The following is a 7,890-nucleotide window of genomic DNA, read 5'->3' on the forward strand; positions in this document are numbered from 1 at the left end:
ACTGTTGCCACTTTTGTTTAGTGTACGATTAACAATTTAACACCACCTTGCTGTAGCCATGTCGATAAAGTCATATCGATAAACTATCGACATTTCTTACAATTTTAATTTTACTTCAAAGGTTTGACGATATCTAAAATGAACAAAAACGCTTTTATTGTTTATTGTGGTTATCAGATCACAATTTTATCGTCACGCCCCAGCAGGGAACCAAGGGAAAGTTCAGATATTTAATTAAAATACATAAATACCTACTAAGATATGTGTTCCGCAATAATTGAAATATTTTATTATATTCTAATATATTTATTATTCATTAGCATTTCAATTATGTATATGTTTAACGAAGATATTGAAGCTTCAATTAATAGCTATTTCGTTCCGCTGTGTAGCGTTTATCGATATATAACATGATTAAAATCGACTTTTCACATCCCTAAAAGAACACACATACACGCTTTTACGCACACATTCACAGCCTGGATGCATCAAAAAAGGCAACACTTGATTTGAAGTTCACCTTGTCAGCAGTATGGTTGTCCTTTTTTGACAAATGGCATTTTAAAAGAGCGAGGAGAGAGAAATGATACTAGTTGCTGCGCCGTCAAATAGAACAATAAACGTAGGGGCCTTGAATGAACCAAATCATGAAATCAGTGTTGCCAACTTGGCATAAATGATGCCAGATTTGGCATATTTTCACTGCTTTGGCATTGGCACCAAAATTTTTCATTTTGCAATGGAATGCTAAATTAGCATCTGGCATAATTTAGTCTAAGCCAAGTTTGCACCAACTTGGCAGCAACAATATGCGCCAACGCCTTATGTGGTTAATATTTTCATATGAATTTTGACTTTAGTGGGCGAATGACTATATATGTATATTTTTTTAAATGGCAAATAAATGCAGTTCAATTGACTTCCTGATTTTTTCGTGGATTGACATATTTGAGTTCCGTTTTGCAGATTTGATCAGACAATTTAATCAGATTGGGCGAAAATTGTCTCATCTGGACTGGCCTTCACTGATCTTGCTGGTACTCTCTCTCTGTTTTGCTATTTTGCTGGGATGGGAAAACAGTCGGCATTTTAGTCCTAGCAGAGGGCCTACCACGAACGTTGAAAACGAAAATTTCGAGCAACTACCTCTTTTACTCCAATTAATGCATAATTAGATTGACAGAGGTAGTTGCTGGAAATTTGAATTTTCGATGTTAGCGGTTATACGCCTAAAACGGAGAAGCTTTGCTCGCATTTTGAGCTCACTTGGTCAATAACAAGGCTGACGACAGACGTACAGAATTTTCCGTACGGAATGCAAACGAGTGCAAACGAGACATGTATAGTTATGTATATAGCGACGTCCCGTTCACACCGACTCGTAAAACCGTCGTAACTATAGTCTGTCAAACCATTTCCGTTAGTAAACAAAAGCGGCAATATTAAAAATAAAGTAGGCGCGAAGGATTATCATCCCATAGAAAATTTGAATTTTCTACTTACAAAGTACGGTGTTTTTTACTGAATATTTTTTAGACACCATATTATTTTAAGTGTCTATTTTCAAGTGACATTTTAGCATTTTTTTAGCATATTTCAAATAACTGGCATAATATTGGAATGATCTAGACCAAAGAATATAATACTCACTAGGAGAAGAACGATAACTCCATACAAAAAAATGTCCCCAAACGTTTATACGTTTATACTAGTAGCGCCTTCGTTGTGTACCAAACACTAAAGTTGACAACCGGTTTAGCCTGGCGGGTATTGGTATTATAGGTATATAGTAATTCTGTTAATAAACATATTTGTTATCTTCATATCACGAAATATATGAAAGATGCAAATAAACCCTTGTTTGTGGTATTATCAATTGATTTAAATAAAAGTCATGTTTATATTTATAATATTGTATTATTTATTAAAAAAATGTTTTACTTAAATATACACTGAAAACTGGCAACTGGCAACTTAATAAAAAATAGACATTAATAAAGTGCATTCACAAAGTTTTCAGTATTATAGAAATAACATTAGGCATGCCTACCTATTACACTTTACACACAGATACACTACACTTTACACACGGAATTTTACACAGATTTCCAACTTGTATTCATACTTTTCTTCACGGTTAATTAATACGCTTTCCAGATGCGTTATGACTCGGTTCCTTCTGAACCTCTTCTGAACCCACTAAAGCTGTATAAATTTCACTCTGGCTGCTTCAACAGCCGTTGCTCCGCATTTAGCAGATTTTCTATGTGCAATGCTGTAATCTATGTAGGTACAGACCGCTACGTTGTATTTATTATTTAAAGATTTAATAAATAAAATTTTCGTTATGAACTTTAACCACAGCAGTTGGACAGAGTCATTGACAAATATATTTTTTATTATGGTGGGTAGACGTACCTACCCTCCATATATTTTATGAACATTGATAAAGACAGTTGGAAGCAAATATTCATTATAAAACTTAATCTCGTGTAATTAAGTTTTAAGCGTTTTAAGTCCCGTTTTATGATTAATTATGTATAAAATTCGTGATAATTTAAATCAGAGTTGGGAGCAATGTTGCTGTAGAAAAATGTTTTATTTTTATTACTCGCAACTTTTTCTCGGAGGCCAACGCACACATAGAAGCTTCAGGCGCACACATGCGCAATTATTTGGGGACATAACTTTCTTAGGAGGTGAACAGGCCTTGATCTAGACATGACATTAGTCTAGCATTTTTTTCAAAATCCGAGTTGGCAACCCAGCATGAAATCAAAATATTCAAAATAATCAAATATGGCGACGTTGCGTTTTGCTTGTTGACGCGTCGTATACGCTAGATTTTCTTTTTTGCTTATGAAAAACACAAACAGAAGATTATTTTACAAGATGAAGGAGTTTTGCCGGTTTTGTAATAATCCGGTTATGACAGCCAAATTCAAACGGATGCATTTTGCTTTGAGACAATTCAATCGTAAGAATTTGTAATTGTAAACTGAAAATTTTGTTTTGCTAGATAATGTTTTGTTTAGTTCATTTGAATGTAAGGTCATTGTAAGGTAGTGTTTCTAAGTAAATTGGAATAATGTTAAATGTAACGTCTTTCTATTTTTAGTTGTTTCTGCCAAATACGGCTGAGGCTCAGAACATTACTTGGACTTGTGTGATAGAAGCAAACATCCCAAGCCCCTTGAGCGCCGGTGCAGTTGCTTTCATACTTTGGAAGCTTTTGAGGACTGAAATGAACTGTTAGGTATGTTTTTTTTTTTCATTATTATAACACACTTTCACATCACCTTATAAAAACAAAGTTGAAATAATTTTATATTATTTACTGGATAGATAAGTTTGTGATTCAATGATTACTCAATCAACCATACAAAAAGTTACAATTTAAAGTGTTTTGTCAAGTCCCCACTTAATTTACAGCATTTTAAAAATGTAAACCAAGGGTAAATAGTGTATGTGTATGTTTCTGTACTATTTCTGTTATGCACAGTTGACTAATGCCTAAAGGCATTAAATATGCTCTTTACTTATTTCTCCTGTTGTGCAATAAGGTTTAAATAATAATAATAATTGTTAATTTTCTCTTTTCAGGTCTTGGGGTTGATAATGAAGAAACCATGTGGATAAAGTCATCTTTTATTTGACTAATAATAATTCTTGTCGCAGATATGATGTTTCTAAAGCCATGTTTTGGTGTTTTTTGGATTTCTGCTTGCAACTTCTCTAATAGCAGTGACCTCCCTGGTCTTTCCACCACCACCGGTGCACTAAATAAGCACTAAATAAGATTGCTTTCCTAAGATTGCTTTCCTAAGATTTTAGATCATGTCTGAGTTTGTCTATGTCAACAAATGGAAAGTTTTGGAGGATGCCTACAGAAAAGACGAGTTGAAGTTTAATAACCGAATTAATATATACTATGTACCAACTTTTACCCATAGAGGGGCTACATCACTAAAATTAAATCAAATACCTAAAAAAATATAATACAAGAAGTTGTGTGGAAAATAAAGTTAATATATAAATAATGCTTCAATAATAAAGGCTAATTACAATGTCAATAAAGGGGGTGTTTAGGTTTTCTGTTGCATGTCTTGTTGCTTTTTGTTCTTTTTTGGTTGCGGCATTCTCCTTTTAAAGCTCCTCAGTTGAACTACGTCATGCTCCAGCAACTTCCTGGTGTTGTTTGTGTTTTGTTTGAGATGGCAAATCCCTCTATTCCTATGGTTCGGGCTCTTAATTGAAAAACAAGTTTCAGAAACAAGTCACGGCAAATATGTAACAATTATGAATCTAATACGATCATTTATATTCTTCTGCTTTCATAAGTAATAGTTACTGATTTTTATGAAGCGTTTTTTAACTAAAAGGCATGTCAAGATCGCTTACCTTCTTTCTAATGCTAAAAAAACGAATGATATTTATGCTATGATACTTTTCTAGGTCTAGGGGTGGTAACAATGCTGCCGTCTTTGCTAGTGTTACTAGAGTGTCAGTGACTTTGCTTCCTTTTTCAGCTTATTGTTAATTTCTGCCGCTACTGACACTTTTTTCACAAAGAAAAAAGTTGTATTACTTGCAACTATTGAAAAATATTGAAAATATGACTTAATTCATAACTATAAAAATTAAACAGGCTCTTTCTTGAGTCTAAAATGTGTTAGGTTTACCGTTTACCTAATTGTTAAATATTTTGTTATTTTTTTTCTAGTGTTAATCATCTAAATACTATGACAAAAATGTCTCAAATGAAAAAGAAATAATGAAGGGAAATCCAGTTATGATCAATGATTTTGTATTGATAATATTAGGTACCTATTTAATACAAAATCATTGTTGGGATAGAAATCAATTGTTCTTTTTATATTTTGTGGAGTTCTATAAGTAGGTTTTTTTTCTATGGTTGTATTCTCCTTTTTAGGGTTCTTTTGGGTTGTTTTGTCCTTGCTAGTTAGAATAGAATATGTTTATTGTTCACATGTTGGTGTACAGGTCTTACTCTATAGGTACAATAGTTATAACATGTAATGTAATGAATGGTATTGCAATTTTATTACTCGTGCATACAAAATATACACATAAGAAATGTACCTACACATCTATTTCTACGCATATTAAATATGTATAACAAAAATATTATCTTAGAATAATACTTATTTGCATGAAAAACTCTTGGAGAGAGTAAAAACTGGCCTAGTTTTTAGCTTGGTAACGAATTTTGTGTATGTTTGCTCTTTAGTTATTTTGGAAGGTAATTATAAATTTGTTACTCAATACTCATTAGTGGTCTTCCCTCGTATAAAAATAATTATGTAGTCTCTTTATTTGTGGGTACATTCGCAATGTGGGTGTAAGTAAAAACTGTGAAAAAAGCATGAATCTAGTATTTTAAGAAGGATCCTACCTTCTAAGGAAAAAAGTATTTTAACTATGCATAGTTTCATTCATTCAATATAAGAAAAAATACTTTGAAGTTACTAAAACTCTTACTTTGATGACTTCAATATATTTTTTCTCTTGTGTTCTTGAAATAAAATGTGGTTTTGTTTTTTTATCCACTCCAGCTTAGGGCTTAGAGAGGTTTGTGTAGTCTTGTGTTATCTAAAAAATGTCATACATAGGTAATATTTTTACTCTTGTGTTCTTGAAATAAAATGAGGTTTTGTTTTTTTATCCACTCCAGCTTAGGGCTTAGAGAGGTTTGTGTAGTCTTGTGTTATCTAAAAAATGTCATACATAGGTAATATTTTTACTCTTGTGTTCTTGAAATAAAATGAGGTTTTGTTTTTTTATCCACTCCAGCTTAGGGCTTAGAGAGGTTTATGTAGTCTTGTGTTATCTAAAAAAATGTCATACCTATGCTATAGAAAAAGACAGTACGGTCAAGGATTTTAGTTTCAGTAGGTTCATTACCTACCTACTTATAGAACTCCCCAAAATATAAAAAAGAACATTTGATTTCTATCCCAACAATGATTTGATATTAAATAGGTATAAGTATTATTAATATAAAATATATTTCATTATTTTTATTAACTATTAAGTAAGTTTGATTTGTGTCGTCTTAAGAATTAGTTTTGAACTCTTAAAACGACACAAATCAAACTTACTTAATAGTTAATAAAAGTATTGAATTTTGGGCATATCAAATATATAATTGTTTCCTGGTTACAGTCTTGTGTTCTTGAAATGAAATGGGTTTATTTATCTTAATGATGTAATAGCTAAATCACTGCCTTACGGCGATGTTACAATGTCGGGTCGAATAGTTACTTTTATAAATCTACTAGCTTTTGCCCGCGACTTCGTTTGCGTGGAATTAGTACCAGCAGCTATAGTAAGTGCAGCGCCTGGATAAAAGCCAATAGCAATTCGAGCGTAATATATGCGTAATTATTTACACTAATTAACAGGCACTTCATTAAATTTCTCATTTCCACCCCCCTTTTCATCCTGTTTAGGGATGACTTCTGACAAAAACTATCCTATGTCCTTCCTCGGGGCTTAAACTATATCTGTGCCGCATTTAAACTAAATCCGTTCAGCGGTTTAAGCGTGAAGAGATAACAGATAGACACACTTTCGCCTTTATAATATTAGTATGGATGTTCACTCTTAAGTTCTTGTTATCTTAAGGCGGGATTCCACCAGTGTGCGGCACAAGCATTTTTGTACTGAATATGGAATCCCGCTTTGAGGTAGGTATTATCCATGTGTCTTGTGAAAACAAAATGTATAAAATAGTGTATTTATTTCCCCGCTTGGACCAATTGGTAATTGTTTAATTTTACTAATCCCGTATCGAATTTTTTTCATCGTTAATGTTTAGTGTCCGGAGTAGCGGTGGCAAATTTCACACAGAAGGTAAAAGAGTCACCTAAGTTATGATTAAAAGAATAACGATTAAATGATTAATTTTGCATAATAATTGCTATAAATTATCTTGCGAGCATACATAAGTAATGTGCTTTTTTATCAAAATATCAGTCACTACTAAAATTCCTAGACTAAGAAGGAAGTAAGATATATTCCTTTCTAGGCCATTGAACTACAATTGAGGACTGGAATTATGTGTTCGAGGTCCTCCTTACAGTCTTAAGTGCGTATCCATGTTATAAATGAGTGGACTATGGCCACTTGTTCCTGGTTTTTCGGAGTGAATCGGTTTCTTAATTTATTAAAGATCCATTTATGAGTGGAAAATGATCGCTCTACATCTACCGATGTCATGGTTGCATGTTTTAGGACTTGTTTATAATTTTCCATTGAAATCATATTCCTTAATTCGTCAACATCAGAGCTAGTATATCATGGCACCATCAAAACATTTCGGTCGAATTCTTTGAACATTACGAGAAGCACTTTGTTACCATCACTTCTTATGTCTTTGTTTTTGGTAAACTTTGTTTTTTATCCCATAAAAATGGCATGTCTTTATAAAGTTCAATCATGTTTAGCAGTACTTCCTTTTCCTTGTCTGTGGCTGCGTCATTTTGAACTGAAATGCAATAACTAAAACAATAAAACATCCATACGTTCTAGGACGGAAAGCAATACAAAGGTCGGCGAGGTCTCGCTATCCATACGGCTTACCGGCAAGGCACCCGTGTGGCTATCGACCCCCCGATTCCTAGCGCTTCTCAACCTGCAGGGTCTTCCTCTGGGGGCCCTACAACGACACCGCCGCTAGCCGAAATATCGTTTGCGGACAGGCTAGGGCTGTTGAAGGCCCACATGCCAGCTGCCCCTCCACCCTCCTTCGTCGCGCAAGCCACCCTTGTATCTGAGGGCAAGTAATACAAATGTACGTGACCTTGCTGATTGACTGACTCATCAACGCGGAGCCGAAACTACAAAAGATACTGATTTTTCACATCA

The 7,890-nt window shown here is 33.7% G+C and overlaps 1 long non-coding RNA gene across 1 annotated transcript; it reads left to right on the forward strand.

Annotated features, from left to right (window-relative positions):
• The first annotated feature begins 2,808 nt into the window (after positions 1–2,808).
• Positions 2,809–7,568, forward strand: LOC134673719 (uncharacterized). The gene is made up of 3 exons (XR_010099505.1): positions 2,809–2,977; positions 3,119–3,256; positions 3,604–7,568. It is a non-coding gene; the product is annotated as an uncharacterized LOC134673719 (long non-coding RNA).
• Positions 7,569–7,890: the final 322 nt, after the last annotated feature.

This window comes from Cydia fagiglandana, chromosome 19 (genome assembly GCF_963556715.1).
Source record: "Cydia fagiglandana chromosome 19, ilCydFagi1.1, whole genome shotgun sequence".
Taxonomy (NCBI): Eukaryota; Metazoa; Arthropoda; class Insecta; order Lepidoptera; family Tortricidae; genus Cydia; species Cydia fagiglandana.